The sequence below is a fragment of the Pieris napi genome, chromosome 22 (assembly GCF_905475465.1).
Source record: "Pieris napi chromosome 22, ilPieNapi1.2, whole genome shotgun sequence".
Taxonomy (NCBI): domain Eukaryota; kingdom Metazoa; phylum Arthropoda; class Insecta; order Lepidoptera; family Pieridae; genus Pieris; species Pieris napi.
Genome location: NC_062255.1, coordinates 6,625,299 through 6,641,208, shown reverse-complemented (window position 1 = coordinate 6,641,208; position 15,910 = coordinate 6,625,299).

The following is a 15,910-nucleotide window of genomic DNA, read 5'->3' as shown; positions in this document are numbered from 1 at the left end:
GCAACACGCAATGTTGCGCATAATTTAATTAAGGCCAATGACCTGAGGGAGTCTCGATATTTTACTATCTTTATCCTACGGAGTGTATATAGCGTAAAACGCTAAACCGCTAAGTCGACATTTAAGACTTTTGGTACATGTGCAAAGAAACAAGTTTATGGTATTTTAATTTTAGGCAGAAAAGTTGGTCACAAAGCTCGTTTTTTTAAATATTCTAATTTCAAATTCTATATTTTTATGATGCAAACTCTTACAGTATTTCCAACCAATAAAATTAATTATTCAAATATTATTACTACTTACGTTTTGTTGTATGCTAACATGACGTAGCTGATTGTGCAGTTCTTTGTATTCTTCTATTAACTATCTATAAAGTAGGCTTTAATGTATTAAGAATTTACTGATACCATACAAATGTCTTAACAACTTTTAAAAATTTAAAGAATTCAAACATTTTATTATCAAGAATAAGTAAGCATTAAAATAAAGCGAAATACGCTTTCCCGCCAAAACATATTTTGTTTTTTGACGTATGGTTGCCACAGGTTAAAATCTTTTCTTATCATAAACAATAAAAGGATGTGGTATATATATGTGCAAATCTAGTTGCAATAAATGCTTTCCCGCGCTAGTACTGTCAGTTGCCCACAGATTAAAAATATTTTCTTGTCATTTAATAAGGCGAGTAGCGAACGGTCCGAGGTCGAACACAAGCGAATAAGCGATTGTATTCTGTATTCCGCTGACTACGATCGAGTTCGGACGAACGTTGTGTCTTTAATAACAACGTGTGACCGTGTATATTTTGTGCAATTTTAAAATAATCATAATGGCAAAAGTTGCAGTATTTGTGCCCGTGTTGTTATTCGCTTTATTCTTCAAAGACAGTAAGTGTTTTTAATATTTTTCGTGTTAAGCATTTATTTTACAAGCCTGTTGATTCAATTGTTATGTGTAGTTGTAGGTACTTTTGGCGTAACAAAACTGGCAATAGAATATTAAATTGAAATAGCTTTGTAAAAGTAAACAATACAATTTTTTACCGCAAAATGGAACTTATTTACGTCGTTAGTAAATTTTTACGGTCCGATTGGTCAAGTAGGCTTGTGCACGGCTTAATTAAATGCAAACGCATTTTTAAACCGGTACAACTTGTTTAGAAACGTGCAAAACAACACTATACTCGCTTCCTTTTTCTAATCCACGGTTTTTGGCACTTTATATCCAAGTTTAACAGTAGGTATTATTGTTTGACCATTTTATTAATAGCTATCGTGCAATCATAACCGATATTAATAGTAAATGATAGAAATTTTAATGCGATCTACTAAAAGCATATAAAATCACGATATGGATGTTGGAAATATATCTATGTCTGCTGTCATTCTTTAATAAAAAATAATTTATCCTATACGCTAAGATTATGTTAGTTGAAACGATTACCTACATCTAGTATATATTTACAGATTACATAGTCGTTGAGGCTCAATCTATGATAATTTTCCTGACATAAAATCTGTGGGATTATATTACCATAACCTACACGCGATTTATCAATTTATCCTTATCAAGACAAATGTTTTCAATTATGTTAATGCACGTGCACTCAGTCACAGATTGCAATGATCCTGATTACAATTTACAGATATTCGTTTTGAATATAAAAATCTCTAGTCTATGCTTCCAACACAATGAAGGTTACGTACTTTCAATTTTGGACATTCTCTATTCTTAATTTAAAACTCTTATATTTAAACAATTTAGTACGCTGCGTCACATTAATAATCGCCACAGATTTTAACAATTAAATCATTACACTTGACTCATACCAATCATTAAATAATACTTGTCCTTAATTTGATAGTTAACGGCCTTCGGAGAATTATGAAATATAAAAGGGCATAGATAATTGTATAATAAACCAATAAGTAGTATATATAAGTACGTTGAACTGGAGAGGGACTTGTTGATTACGACATATTGCGTGAACGCTTTCACTTTTATGTACCTACTTGTGTCGAACTCGAATCTGACATAGAAAAAACTATGTCAGTATGCATAGTATGTCTTGAAATGAGAAAGTATAGCTTTTTATACTACAATTATGTTTCGATCTGCCTCGATTTTGGATGGATGTAGTAACTGTTTAATACGATCAGATATGTCCACGACTTTCAGATATCTGCTAATTTCCTGTCTAAATTATTATTTATAAATAATTTGTTCTCTTTGATCCTGATTCAACAAGAATGGATATCCAATGAAGAAAGAAATTAACTAGAAAAAGCTAAAGAATATTTACAAAATAAAAATGCACATGTAGTAATTGTCTTATCGTGACAATAATTATTCACAAACATTGGCAACAATAGTGTTTTCTATAAGAACAAGTGTTCTGTTCAGTTGACCCGAATTTTTTTACAAAGAATACGTATTCAATTATGTTACCCTTTCTTTTTTGCTATATTAATAAACAGTTCTAATTTATATTCTTGAATAATTTTTCTCGCTATTTATTTGTGAATAACATGAGAGTAATAAAGACAGCACTTTAATAGTATTATATTGGTTAGGTTACAAAACATTTAAATTTTAGAAAATTATATAAATGTTTTTTTTTTAAAGACAATTCACACCAATTGACCTAGTCCCATGCTAAGCTGGTGAAGCTTGTGTTATGGGTACTAGGCAACGGATATACATACATATTATAGATAGATATACATATAAATACATATTTAAACACCCAAGACCTAAGAACAACACCAAATGCTCATTACATCGATGTTCGCCTCAGCCGGGGATCGAACCCGGGACCCATGGATTCGCAGTCAGGGGTACTAACCACTAGACCAATGAGTCGTCGTTTAAGGAACACACACCAGAGATTCATGATGAAATATTCAAGTTTCGTAAATTGCTATTTAAAAACTCCCTGAAACACAAAACAGTCATTACACTGGCACCCCTTGAAGGGTGACAACCCTGATTCACTTCGACCCTTTTGTTTACGTTACGTTTCAAGAATGCCGCCATCAACGAAGTTTACACATGGTTTAATCAAAGACCCCACAAATTTACACATTTTGTATGTATGTCTCATGAAGATATGTATTAATAATAGGAAAACATTTAGATTTTTACACGTATTATTGGTAAGTCACGCGAATAACGTAAGAAGTAATCTAATTGCTGAATTTAAATTATAATTACAATGAAGTTGCAGAACCGGAAGTTATTATAGGCAAAATGAAACGTAATTTTCTGATTAAGCTCGCATTTATCTAAAAAAAAATCTCGTTTAAGAATATTAAAATGACTAAATAATATTTTAAGAGCAGTGTTGGCTTAGTGGCCTCAGCGTGCGACTCTCATCCCTGAGGTCATAGGTTCGATCCCTGGACTTCGCTCGAACAGTGAAGTAAAACATCGTTAGGAAACCTGCTTGCCTTAGACCCGAAAAAGCCGACGGCGTGTGTCCGGCAAAGTAGGCTGATCATCTATCACCACACGAAACAGATACAGAAATGTGAGGCCCTAACCTAAAAAGGTTGTACTCATTTATTTAAATAATATTTCATGTTACTCTAGTAATGCTTTACTGGTAAGTTTTTAATACAAAAAAGTATACGTATATACGCACATACTATATTAATCTTTGACCCTTCTAACGCTAAATATTTTGATTTTAAGTATGGAAAAACCCAAAACTGTTTCTGTCATTCAGTGCGCGTATTAGTATTTTCATCGAATGCAAGGAAAACCACAGATATGCGACAAAACCACTAGGAAAAAATGCAGAAATGTATTGAACTTCCCACTGTGCCATTCAATAAACTGTACCATTCGATTGACGACTCATTGGTCTCGTGGTTTGTACCCCTGACTGCGAATACATGGGTCCTGTGTTCGATCCCCGGCTGAGACGAACATCGATGTGACGAGCATTTGGTGTTATGCTTAGGTCTTGGGTGTTTAAATATGTAGCTATATTTCTATCTATCTATAATATGTAATGTATATCCGTTGCCTAGTACCCATAACACAAGCTTCGCCAGCTTAGCATGGGACTAGGTCAATTGGTGTGAATTGTCCTTAAAAAAAAAAACCGATAATATATGCCCTGTTGCATCATACCGTAAACAAATTAAAAGCAGGTCAACGTAATGATCTCAAGACTCAAACCGGTTAGCAATGAAGTGCCTATCAAAACGTTATATGTATTATAAAAAACCTCTTCTAGGCCAGTGTATGTTATCATATATTGCCAGGTTTCGATTATGTACTGACTATGAGTTTACACTGAAATATATATTTTGGAATCTGTCTCAAAAATCTTTCTCGTCGTTTGTATAAATACCTGTCACATGGCATATTTAGGTTAGCTATAAATATACTGCAACGTCCCAATTTATATTTACGATCGCTTCATAAACCGAGGAAAATCTGTTTTCCGAGATAAATAAACAGGAAAAATCAGATAACATTACGCTTCAAGGACAGTGATAATGTTTATAGCTAGTATAAGTATAACGTGTTAAATTGGAACACGTCTGCCCCAAATCATAATGCTGAGCCAGGGCCAGTTACAACCACAACACACACACACATTACACGCTTAAAATGGTTTTCATTTGTTTCCTTTCTTTTTGAAGTTATACTTCTTTAGGTGCGTTATGAAAAATTGATGAGAGTGAAATTTTACGATGCGCGCGCACCGTTACACAAAATTAACAGAATGAAGTTGCCCACGGAAGATGTTACGGCATTGGACATATTTTAAAAACAACATTCGAATAATAATAGTAATTAATTATTTGCATGCAATCAAAAACCATTTTTAATAGTGCCAAAGAAATAAAACTTCTTACGCGCGTACATAAGTACACGCACCCATTTTTTATTATTTTGTGTATTACGTTAGTAATAGGTGTTATGTAAATGATAAAGTATATTTGCTTTGAGACGACTTGAAAATATTTCAAGACTCATAATACGCATGTAAATTTAATATTTCATCTTTTGGTTTCTTAGTGTTGATATACGAAGTAACTACTAGTGATGCCTATATAGGCGAATGGATCTAAGCAAACATAAAAGTGTGTGTTTATAGGTGAACACAAAATTTGTTTAATCTATATGGATAAAAATGAATCGCAAAATAAGCTAAGGGCAAAAATCGAAGACGGCTGGACCAGTTTAAGTAATTTTTATTTTTATACCTTTAACTCTGGAGATAGCTTATTTACTTGGAATTTAAAATTTAGGTTTATTCTTAGCTTTCTAAATATACAACTCTTTTGATGAAAACGGCTTTCCTTACAAACGGGTAGCTTTTTGCTATGAATTCGTAGATAACATAAATATTCTAAAAAATCCGTTATATCAAGATTGATATAGATATGATGATATAGAGATAGATATCTCTCAAGTATGGAGAGTTATTCTATAAATTATACTCGGAAAATCCGATTAACTACTATATAATAATTATACCTTACAGATTTTATTTCATAGCTCACAATAACAAATTTTTACATCCATTTATACAATTATATATTCCTACAGATCAACAAAGAAACGCAATTAAACGTAAAGATAAGTACTATCTAAAAACCCGCATAAATACAAATTCAATAAAAAGACCCTAATAAGAAATCTATTGTATTGAAACGATGGTCAATCACACAATTGAGAATGGTTATTGTTATCTACACTTATAAACAGGAGAATTAGTTTTTTGTATTTCGTCAAATTATATCTACGAAATGATGTGGTATGTCAATATAGCCTATTTATGCGATTGGATACTACATATTTTTCTGTCATTTAAATGTCACATGTCATTTTAAATTTATTGGGATTTAACAAAATTTTTTTCAAAGTGAATAGAATACGTCAATTGTCATAACCCATAAGTATAGATTTCTAATCTATGCGATTTGTCTCTGCTTCGAAGATTACGTGAGGACAAACAAATAGTTTTAACATCATAGGTAATATTCTAAAAGTGTTTAGTTACATATATTTTATGAAATATAAATATTATCTGTATAAATAACGTAATTTGGTAGTTGTATGTAGTGTTAATTTGATATTTAATGTGTGAAATCCTTCTAGAATCTCTACAATTTCATAATATTAAAATGTCCTTCATAAAGTGACCATAAACAATACCGTTTAAGCAGAAATGATATCTATTAAATATTTCTAATTAATTGTTAATACACATTCTGGCCTAATGAAAGTTAAAAATGGGTCTGCCTCGTGCTCCATAGGAGGTCAGGATACCGCACTTGGAATAGGTACAAACGCTTTTTGTACCTATTGGATCTAATTAATCTCAAGGTCTCCATCATTTATCAAATTGATAGCATATTTCCCTCGCGCGATATGACCTAGATAGTCTAGGAATCTTTTATCAGCAAAATTGTCTAGTCATAAGTATAATCAATTACAATTTAATTCATGTGTACAAATATACGTTCTCATAGTAATTTAAAACAGAAAAGATTTTTATATATTTTTGTTCTTTAAATAACAAAAGGAAAACGAATGAATCAGTTTTTGTTTCGCTTACAAATGACTTACGTCTCTTGCGGGTGGAGTTTTTTTTAACTATTCCATACCAAAGAATGCGTTTACGCATCCCTCGCTCTAAATGCAGTAGGGGTATATGGGGTTCGACTCACTCCAGGCATTCTGCTACACAGACAACCGGGTGAGTTGTACCCACTTCAACCAACTCTGCTAGTACCAACACGACCACTTCAAAGGGGCCCCCGAGGGTTGCTTTCGCATTCTACAAGGATTTTAGCGGTATAACCACGTAGACAAAGTGTCGACTACATAGGTAGCAGGAGATCGGCGAACCTTCTTTTTCTCTTTCCATCCATCTCTCATAAGGATTCTTATTATGCGCTCTCTCTCTCTTTCTGCAGACTCCTGTAGCATTATTTGATCGCATAAAAAAAACCATCGCGTTGCACGCCTCGCTGCTACCAACCATTGTGTACGAAGTCCAAAAAATTAAGGCTTACCTAATGTGATAAAAAGAAAAATATTATTGTAATAATAAATTATAATATGATAAGAGGCGATTAATTTTTTATTTGTTATAAAGAAAATATTAGTTTTAAAGACATCAACGAGCTTCAAGGTTAACGTGTTATATAAAGTTAAGACGTTAAAAATAAAAAAATATATACAATAAATTTTATTACACACAAAGACATTGTGTAAATGACGCAAAAGATCTAAAAACGTGGAAATTTTGCTACAAAAAGTAGTTGCTGTTCATAAGCTATAATTCAATCATAATTGTTGTTTTTTTAGGGAAAAAATAAAAATCTTAGTAATATTAAAAACATTAATTGCATTAACACACACGATATAATTTTAAAACTTTATTATGACGAAACTGAAAATCTAATATGACAACTCCCAAGTTGAACATAAAAACACTTATTTGACGTTAAGTTCTTTAATTTTGTAAAGATTATTATTTTCCTTGTAAGTAAACAATACAATTGCAAAATATAAATGTACGTTTTATTAATATTTATTGATGTGTCAACTGCCTTTCACAACATGAGTTTTACTGGTGGCTAGCGAGCTGCAGGATACGTACGGCATTTTTTTTTATATTCTGAAAATAAATGTACGCCTACTAACTACTACTAAACGACTACTAATAAATGTATGGCTACGTTCCGGTATTATTTATTGAAACTGAAATAATTCTTTAAATCGGCAGTAGTTCTTAAGTGGTTCCTCTTTATAATTCAACTAGCAGACCGGCCAAGCGTTGCTGTGGCTAAGGTTTTTGTTATATTACATAGTAGCAAACTATTCAAGGGAAACGGTAGGAGAACACCAGTCATGGGGACCACCATGCTTTTTTGATGGTTATGCCATTAAATTGTAGCTTATGTGAAACATTGGTACTTTCAATACAGGGCCATCTGTTAGAATTGTGACTAATAATAAACAAATATTTTGCAATAAAATAATATTGCGGGTATAAATTGAGATGTAAGCTATCCTATCCTTTAAGTTGGATCAAACTACACACGGTGCGCAAATTTGATTGATATCGGTTCGGTAGTTTAGGAGTCCATCGCGGACAAACAACGTGACACGTAATTTATATATATTAAGATAGATGTCCCTTTATACCTTTCAGCTCTACAAAAACCATGATCTATCGGTAGTGCCACAGGTCAATGAGTCATAGTTCTTATTGCTAGTACGATTAGATTAATTTACGTGAGATCTCTTAAGGTGGCATCTGTGACCTACTTCATCATCCAAGAATATTAATCAGTGTCAAGTTATTTTTTACGTAATAGTAGAGGAATATATTGAAAAATTAATTCATCCTTGACAACAATAAAACCATAAAAATGATAATTTGTTTAGCATTACGTAAAGCATTAATAATCTTCACAATTTAAAAAAACATATCGCTATTCTGAGGTTACAACTTTGTGGCTTAATTGGTAACGTAAAAAGAGTATAACTTTGTCCTAGGTTTGATTTTCTGCGAAAAAAATTATTAAAACAAAGAGAAAAAAGATACATAAACTTATTAAATGTTTGTAGGAATCCCCGCGAATACATTTCATTTTTAAGCATAGACAATGTGTGGGTAATATGTGAACAAAAGTAAATAATACCTGTTGACGTAATCACCAAATAAGAAAATCAAAGACCCCCCCTCCCCCCAATGGTGCTTACGTAATACTTGAACGACCCCAGATTAATAAGCACATAATCCCGATCACCATCGTATATTGATCAATTAAACTACACAGAAATGTGTCTGCCCCGGGTGTGATTTCGTATTGTGGGATTACAGAGCTATAATAACGTCATATTTTTATTTTTATATAATTATTCAACCCAATAACCCATCTCTGATTCAATAATTTTAAATAAAATAGCTTTGTACTTATAATCAAAACAGCCTTGCAGCATTAATAGCATTAACGTAGATTTTAATTCTAATAGCCTCTCTGTTTGTGTTTTCAGACCATTAATTTTAATAGGAAAGGTCAACTGTGTTGTCAATTTACAGTCGGATGTAACGTGACTAAGACCTTTGGTAATATTACTACGAGTATTAGTCCACATAGTTACACTGTACTATGAAATGACGATGCCTTACTATGATGCGTTGCTTGCTAAGGAGCAGTGTTGGAATAGTGGCTTCAGCGGGCTACTCTCATCCCTGAGGTCATAGATCCTCGGATGGACCTCTGTATATGTCCACAGTTAATATCTCGTACGGTGAAGGAATACATCATGAGAAAACCGCCATGCCTTAGATCCAAAAAGTTAAAGTGTATCAGGCACAGAAGGCTAACCACTTGCAAAACAAATGACATCATGAAATAGATACAGACATCTGAGGCACAAACCTCAGTGGCTGTAGCGCCACTACTATTTTATATTGTACTAGCAAACTCGGCGAACTCCGTTTCGCCACCAGATGGCTTCGTTTTATGTAACATTTCGTTTGGTGATCCCGCTTTTCTGTTAAATTTTTTCCTGAATTTTGCTATAAACCTCACAGAGCCGGAGACCTTTCCAACGAATGCAAAACCGTGGAAATCGGTTCGTGCGTTCTGGAGTTATAGCGTCAGGAAGGAAAACCCGACTTATTTTTATATAGTAGACTAATAAGGCATTTTAGCTCTAAATTTAAGAGTTTCATTTGAAGAACATCTAATTATATTATAGTCTATGGTACAATACTGTAATTGTGTTATTTTTAATGTGTCGATTTGACGACTGCGCCCAGAGCCCACGCCTTTAAAAGGTTAAATATGGAATGTTTAATGAAGATTACGGAATGGAGTAATATTTATTGTTTCACAAATCCGCTTACTAGCAAACAGAGTTGTACACAGTACTTAGATAGTAGTATTAATATTTTTGACTTACTTTTTATCTCAAAGAAGATGAAAAGAGAAGAGTATTATAGAGATAGAGGTATCTATCTATCTATTTGTATCGAATTAAACTGATACAACGAGCGACATAAATTATTATTCGTTAGGGTGGCAAAAGTGCGGGTGTTGACATCATACGTCAATTTCTATCTGTCAATTATAGAGTCAACTTTATTAGGAGAAAGTCGTGGCATAACGATAAATTAAATAACATTAAGGGTCTTAAACACCGGAAGGGGACAAATTGCTCTTTTGAATGAATGTCGTTTAATCTAATTAATGAGAACCCAGACATGGTTGGTTCGTATTTGTTTTGTTATCTATGCACTTGTTAAAATTATAACCACAGTCCAGAAAGTCACAATACAACATACACGTAGTTGTAATAAAACACACATATGTAATATATAAAATCTGAGAATCGGCTACTATGTATCTTTCAAAACCCTAAATGTTAAGTGTTTTAGATGATGTTTTTGTTTTTTATTTTTTTTATGATACAGCCTACAAAAATACATACAACCCTTAATTTTCACCCCTCTACGATCAACCCCTATTTTTTATTTGTTAATTAAAATCTTATGACTTGAACTCGAGGTATAGAGAAAAAATAAAAAACCTAAAAAGTTTTCATTCCGGAAAACCGAACAGTCTCTGGAGTAGCATAGCAAAATGTTTAATGTTGGTATGTACTAAAAAGGTTTGCTAAGTAAAATCACATTAAAAAAAACGAAGTTCGCGGGGGCAGCCAGTATATTATTACTATATATATAAATTATTAGGTAATTTGGTAATAATGTCAATGGTGTTTAATTTTACGACACCAAACCAAAATGACTGACTTGTTTCCTCTAAAAAAAGTTTATAATTAATGAAAAATAAAACATTTTTTTTAAATGTATGATAAAACAATGAATTCCACGATTCAATAATAAAAAAAGAATTTAATCTGTGATTGCATAGACAATATAATCTGTAATGTGTTTATACATGAATAGTGTTTCTATTTATAATATGTTTAAATTTGGCACTGTACACAAGTTTTAATGTGATCATTTCTTTGGCAAACAGTACCATCGTGCTGCCACGTACGAAAACAATATTTTATTGTACACATTCTTTCATTAAACGCCGGTTTTCAAAGAATGGATACTCTTTTATTGGGTCAAAATATAAAGCACTTTATCGTTAAAGATCGATCGATATTTAGGCTGTATAGAAAACATCATATTTCGATCTTGTACGAAGATATATAGAGCAGTGCATTGTTAAGATGCGATTAAACCAATGGATTTTACTTTCTATGTGCGCAATTGACACTTGCTCATACGGTGTAGAAAACATCGCGATAAGATCATGTCGACATCTGCATGGTACAAAATGCTGATCACCTAGTTGCCTATAAAGAAAATGGACTATATGTCGAACGCGGCAAGCGAGTTATCTAGTCATACTCAAACACCGCAAAGGTTTAAACAAAAATTACTAACAAAGAAGTGCGAATTCATCAAACTACCCGCATATATTATATAAAAATGTTAATTACCTCCCAAAATCCAAAAAGGCATTTATTATTATTAAAATTTATTATTGGCACACACTTAAATTCAGTATAATAATTATTAGTTGTTTATTTAGTAACTATTTAATTCTGTAATTTAATATCTTGATGTAATTTGATTTCTAAATGACGAACTACTTGATATTTCCTTTCTGTAAATTGTTATCGCGTAAGTGAGAATTGTATGACATTTTTAGAAATCGAGGGCAAAATAAATAACGCAACAGGCATGTAGCATGGATATATTTAGTTAAATGACGGTCTTCACGAAGCACCGAAGTACTAAGACGACATTAAGGTATGATTTAAATACCATAGATTTGAAATTGCAAAACTCAATCAGGATATAAAAACATACAAACGGTGGCACCTGCAAGTTGAACCACAAGGATGTGGTCAATTGTATGTGGACATCTACAGGCTTCATTCTGCGCGAATTTGACATCGATAAAAGTTCAACAAGTTCACACGGGTGAACATTTATTTTAAAAAAAAAATTGTACATACATATTAATGTTCTTTAATATTGTGGGAATTTTTTTTGTTCTATCATCAATACTTTTCGCAGCGCATGCGATGAAATATATTTTATAGGCTTTCTTATTACACCTTGGGTACCATTATTGTAGTTTTAGTAGGGATCCTTATTTTTTTCTTGCGATTAAAATATTAATCAGTGATAATGTAGCATTCAAATAGTGAAAGAATTTTTAAAATCGGTTCAGTAATTTTGTGCCGATTCGTTACAAACATATACAAATCTTTCCTCTTTATAATATTAACTATAGTTTATCAAAACAACTAGATCCAAGAAGAAATTTAATGACTCTTTCTGATTGAAAACTTGAAGTTGTTGTTTCGCAAGTCTATTAGTTTTAACAGAATATTCTTTGTTTTCTGCTAAGTAACCTAAGCTAGCTAATCCGAAGAGAAATTCGAGCAAGGGTCGAATATTTTGCTGATTTCGAAGACGATATATTTACGAAAAATACATAGGATATGCGTCATAAGTCATAAACTACACATAAATATTAAAATATTCCATACACGTACTAACATTGGCTTCATACCAATGTTTACGGCCAGATGTAAAAGTTTGTCTAATGCTATGAAACATTGCGTACTAGCTATTCCTGTTATTGTTTTTACACAAATCTGTGCAGAAATGTATACGATTTGGGGGCTTAGTCAAGATGCCTTTAAACAGTTGTGTATGTAAGTCGAAAATAATTTTGTATGAAAATTTGTTGACATGAATTGTCATTTTCGCGTCCCCCTTGAAGCCCCTTGGTCGTGATAATTCACCCTTTCGATGCCATAGAAGTTTTCGCGGCATAGGTATTAGTCTAGTACGCATAAATTTTGCTACCTACTCTGGACACTTCAGGTCTGGTACGTGTTAAAAATACCCTGTTTCATTAAACCTTATGGTAATTAAAAACTTTACCGTTTTCATATTGTAGGAGAATATTTGTTTATATTTTACGAATATGTTAGTTGCAAGTCAAACATAAATTGCAATTAATATATTTGTCGAGGAAATAAATAGAATAAACAAATTTATTGTAAATATTCAGCATTGAATATATAATGAGAATTTACTTTTCCTTATTATGGTCATAAATTTTTTATAGAAGATAATGATACGATTATTGGGTATTAGATATGTTGAATTTGTTAGTATGTTTTCCTTTACCGTACGAGAATGTGTTGCCCAGTCGAAGTCGAACACACGATTAACCGATAACCTAAGATTGCAGTACAGACATTTTCTGTCATAACAGGTTCGTTGTATATTTGTAAATATATCGCTCTAAGGACAAGGTACCATATGCGTGACATTGAGATACTATAATTATGAGAACTAGCTATAATTATACCTATCACGTTCCACATAAAATTATTATATAAAACTGTTATGTGCTAACATCCCGTTGAACAAGGAGGTATGGAGCATTTTATTACCTGATTTACAAATAATATTCAATAAAGACGAGTAGCTGACCAGATCTCTAGTTTCCACAGTGATAACATTCTTATTCGGCTGGAAATCTATGGAGAAAGGGAAAAGAGGAAAATAAGAGGGCGGAAGTTTTTGCGTTCAGAAGAGGTTGTTTAGTATAAAATCATTTGTCGTTTGAAAACGTTTTCGCACCTCTCAAACAATCAACACGTCAAATACACCCAGCGGCCTCAATACAAACAATAAACACGACGCTTTATCGTACAACCTCCAGGCACTTCTGATTAAATAATGACCAAACTATTTGTTAATTGGCCAAACGTTTGATCTTGTTGAAATTTGGCAACACCCTTATTGGCTACCTGCGTTAGTTCGGCCATAGATTAATACTATATTATCCTCCTCAATAAATAGATAACACAAAGATATTTTATTAAACACCAATCAGTAGGTAGTTCCTAAATAACAAGCTTTGTAATACTAGCGTAAAATCAGCCTTGTTAGAAAATCTAAAGTACTTATTCGCCTCACTTGAACATGTTGTGAAAAGATTCATATTTTAGTGTACCAGTGTAATAACTAGGCAATTTTTTAGATTTAGTTCGCAATGTTTCATGCCATGTGTGCCAAAGTGCTAAGCTAATAATTCTATTCATTATCTAAATTTATTTACCGGAAATTGCGTACAAGTACAATAATAATATTAAAAACTATTTTAACGGCTTAAATGTATCTGCTTTATAAGACAAGACGGCAAGAGGCATTTTAGGCTCCATAAGTTTCAACGGAATATATGTATAATTGTCAAACTAAATTTTATACTAGAACACCTATCAAAAATAATATAATGTTAAATATCTAATATTTAAAATATAACTGTTTTACTGGAAAACACACTTATAACATTAGCCACTTTGTATGATTTATTATCATTAACCTTGTCTATTTTATTATAATATGGCATTTAATAGCGTAATTGTGTATCTTAATAATAAGGTATTTAATAAGACTATTTATATAATCAAACTAAAAACATTTTTAAACTCCTAATAATGAAGCGTGAGTAAAAGATATTTTTATTAAAGGTGTTAATAATAATGATGACGTAAGTTGTCAACTCTCCAAAGTACGAATATGTTTAGGCGAGGGCAAAACATTACGACATATCTTTAACAATAAATTTACCGTTTATATTTGCGCGTGACTGTAATGTCCAATTTTGGAGAAACTACTTTGTATAAAAGCCTCAATAATATAGACAAACTAAAACTATTTGTATGTACATATACTAGGAATATTTTTGTAAGCTATTTTCTATAAGGTACAAACATATTTAAAAATAAAACAATTTTCTCATCATTCATTCGATTTGTCACATCGTTTAAGAATGTAATCATAGGATTATCACAACTCTACGCAGATCACGATGCAAAAATATGATGGTTTATTAATACAAAAATCGAAACAAAAAACCAACTAGGAAAAAGTACTATACAAAACTATGAATGTACATTTGTATTGTACTGTCAATTGTTGACAATTGTAGGCCAATGCAAAGAAAAGACCCATGATCACGCACCGTTGCGAGCCTTGGTATCTATTGTACCAAATCTACACGCCCAAGTTTTTACCACTTATTGAGGAGGTCAAGTACGTAGAAGACATTGGTCTTGTAGTCACGACATGATGGTTCATGCTTGCAAGTTTCCAAAATTACTTGGCTAAGGTTGTTGGTGAGTTACCGCTAGACAATTCTCCCACCTTAGTAGATAGGTACATAGATCATTCAATATTAAAAATAGCTTTTATTAATCCGAAATTATGAGTACGAAACTGTGTCTATGGTCGTTAGTTGCACACATAGGTACATTTTCTACACCTACATAAAAATGTGTTAGTCATTTTTAGATAACATGCAAGAGTCATACTTTGCAAAGAGTGGGTATACATTTTAAACCTCAACTACTATGTGCTAAAAGAAATATATGTTAAGTAGTTATAGATAAACCTACGTCGTACGTGAGAATAATTACTGTCAACATTACAATAGCTAGTATCTACACGGTAATTTCCAGACATGTGAATCGTTTATTCACTTTGAATTGAATCACTATACTCAACAAAACTTCAACTACAGTTATATAGAACAAATATACATTTATGTTCCAACCAAAACGTAGGTATATGACGTGGTCTGACTTCATACTCTTGTATCAATAATAACAACTATATTCTTGTAAAATAATAATCCTGATAAGTTGTCTCTTTTATGTCAAAATCTAATAAAATTTAGACATAGCGCTAAGTCTCGCTCCATTGTATCCGACTATCTTTAAATTCTGATGTATAGATTTTTGTATGACTGTAACATTATATATGAATTTATTTCTTTATTTATAAAAGCTTGCCAACGCTCGGCACACTGATACA